This window comes from Hydra vulgaris, chromosome 09 (assembly GCF_038396675.1).
Source record: "Hydra vulgaris chromosome 09, alternate assembly HydraT2T_AEP".
Taxonomy (NCBI): Eukaryota; Metazoa; Cnidaria; class Hydrozoa; order Anthoathecata; family Hydridae; genus Hydra; species Hydra vulgaris.
Window position 1 is genome coordinate 30,433,357 of NC_088928.1, and position 3,194 is coordinate 30,436,550.

Genomic DNA, 3,194 nt, shown 5'->3' on the forward strand with positions numbered 1-3,194 from the left:
ATATATATGGCAAAAATCAGCGAAAAATAATTGGTAGCAGATAGTGTAATTAGTTTAGGACTTTTGGTACCTAAATTCGGTTTTTCTGTTGTTGTTTTTTTTTTGCTAATATGGGCGCAGACAGAGGGAATATTTATTTTAAAAATTGCAATATTGTGTTGTTTTGATTTTCATTATTAGATTAGATAAATGGATAATTTAACTAAAAGTTATCTGGATTCTTTAATGAATAGCAATTTTAATATTTTTTTACATAATAAAAGTATTATTAACTATTTTTAAATCAAAACAATAATGATATATACTATTTATTATGCATATGTTTATTTAAAATGTAAAACTTTATTATTTCTTTTTATGTAACATTTGAAAAAAGAATAATGTCCACTGACTCAATAATCTTTTTATTTAAAAAAAAATCATGTATCTCTGACACATTAATCTATTTTTAAATGATACATAAAAAAAAGATTAAGATTTTATTTATTTATCATAAATTTTTTTTTTGATTTAATCTGACACTGTCAGGTTAAACTGTTGATTTTGATTTGATTATTAACTGATCAGTTGACAATTTTATTAAGACAAATCGTATACTTAATTGATTTAACTTAACAATAAACTTGTTCGTGTTTTCCAAATATAATAAAATATATTATTATTATCAATTTTTTATCATTCATTGAATTGTGTACTTCTTTAAAAAATAAATTCCAATTAATTCATGAAGTTTTTTAAATTATGATTATTGTATTTTTTCTTAAAGTGGTACTATTGTAACCATATATATATGTGTGTGTGTGTGTGTGTGTGTGTGTGTGTGTGTGTGTGTGTGTGTGTGTGTGTGTGTGTGTGTGTGTGTGTGTGTGTGTGTGTGTGTGTGTGTGTGTGTGTGTGTGTGTGTGTGTGTGTGTGTGTGTGTGTGTGTGTGTGTGTGTGTGTGTGGTTACAATAGTATATAAATACATTTTCTTAATTTTTTTAATTATTACATTTTCATTGCTGATAACTTACTGTTGAAAATTTCAAATTTTTTTGTGTAATTGTACAATTTTATTGTTATCTTTAGTCCAATTAACACAGCCTACCACTGGTAAGTTTGTATAGCATAATTTTTTGTAATGATTATAAAACTCCAAATAAAAAGGTATTCTTTACTTTAGTTTATATTTTTTCAATCTTACCTCTTTTCAACACTTGCTAAATGTATACATTTAGTAATTTTAAAAGCTAGTACTTTTTAATCTGTGAATAGGTTTAATACCAATTTCAGATTCATAAATTGCTAAATTTATTTTTTTAATTACAATTTTTTAACTTTAGTTCTATCTTCAACTGTGACAAGTGGTAAGTTTAACAATTATTACTTTTTAATATGTCTATGTATTTCTCGAATATTACAATATTTTTTATTGCAACTTTTTAACTTTAGTTCCATCTTCATCTGTAACAAGTGGTAAGCTAAACAGTTATTACTATTAAATATGTCTATGTATTTCTCGAATATTACAATATTTTTCATTACAACTTTTTAACTTTAGTTCCATCTGCATCTGTAACAAGTCGTAAGTTTAACAATTATTACTTTTTAATATGTGTATGCATTTCTTGGCAATTACAGTATTTATTTTTGATTGAAACTTTATTAATCTTTAATAACATCATCCCCTGCTACGACTGGTAAATCTTTTATTTTTTAAAAATATTTATCAAGTCAATCACTTTTAAAAATCATTATTTATATCAAATGTTACATAATTTCATTCAGTACCGTGTTTATTCACAAGTTATTGTCATTTAAAGCTTACATATGGTGAGTTTAGAAGATATAGATTCCAGCACCCTGGACCAACTGGAAATCGCGCGTATTTGCGATGGGTCCAGTTAGGAGGAAAAGATAGGGTGCAATTTAATTGGGCCTATCATCCTCCTAAGAGGGGTGCTGGAAGCTCTAGCAGAAGAGGAGGTCGTGGGCGAAGACGGAATGGTGGCAGCTTTGTGGTCAATGGTGAAATTCACAATAATTAGGCGCCACCATTCCTTCTTTTTTTTTTAAATATATATGTAATAACATCAAGTTTGTTTTCCATTTTGTTTCAATTTAATAAATAATTTAAAAACAAAGCATTGAAGTGTAATAGTTCCAATTAAATATTTTGTACTTTCAATGTGAATAAAAGTCGTAGTATAAAAATTAGTAAATTGGTATATATATTTATACATATTATAGGTATTCAAAGTAGATTTTTTTTGCGCATTTCATGTCCCTTATTAAATACAGTGTTAAATATATTATTAATTTTCAAATGTTAAGAGAATTGGCATACTTATTTACTATTTCTATTTTAGTTTACTAATAACTGTTTGTTTGACTTCAATAACAGTTATTTGATCTTAAACTAGTTTGGCTTATGTTTACAGTTCCTTTTACCTTTTGCATTTTTTTTTTTAGGGGGGGGGGGGGTAATTGTTTTTTGTAAAATAATTAATAAATGTAAAATAAAAAAGTAAAATAATTTTTTAAACTAATTCTTTTTAAAAAAAAGCAAATTGACACCATTTTTCAATTTTTAGGTTTTTTTCAGGTTTGGAGAAGGGGGTGGGGGTTGTTAATCGTGGTACACGCCCCTCTCCTAACAAATGTGGTAAAAAAAAAATTCAACTAATTTCTCTCTTTTAAAAGAAACACAATTTAAAACCGTTCTTCAATTTTCTTGAAGAAAAAATTTTTTTAGTTAGAGAAGGGTGGTGGGCGTGGCACACGCCCCACCCTACCTTATGTGGTAAAAAAATTTTGTATTATAATTTTCTCTTTTATTTACACAATTTAAAATCGTTTTTCCTATCTGTTTTTTTTTATATATTCTTTTTAGGTTGGAGAAGAGTTAGGGCGTTGGGCGTGGCACTTGCCCCACCCATATTGGTTTTTGTATACCACTCATGTAGGCTGTAAAGTAAGAAAATGTAGTTTATACGTATTAACACACAATATAATCTGGGTGTTCTCTAGTTTAAATATTTATTAGAATGTAACATTACACTGTGAGGGTGTTAGACCATAACGAAGACACCCAACCGTTAATCGAAGATACAACTCTAATATTTGGAATAAATGGAATGGAAGCAAATTGTAACAAATTTTTGTGTATAAATATAACTAATTTCATCAGAAAAACACTTTTTCATGTTGAAAA

At 27.0% G+C, this 3,194-nt stretch overlaps 1 long non-coding RNA gene across 1 annotated transcript; it reads left to right on the plus strand.

Moving 5' to 3' along the window:
• The first annotated feature begins 579 nt into the window (after positions 1–579).
• Positions 580–3,194, plus strand: LOC136084700 (uncharacterized). The gene is made up of 5 exons (XR_010640775.1): positions 580–1,093; positions 1,324–1,347; positions 1,433–1,456; positions 1,542–1,565; positions 2,874–3,194. It is a non-coding gene; the product is annotated as an uncharacterized LOC136084700 (long non-coding RNA).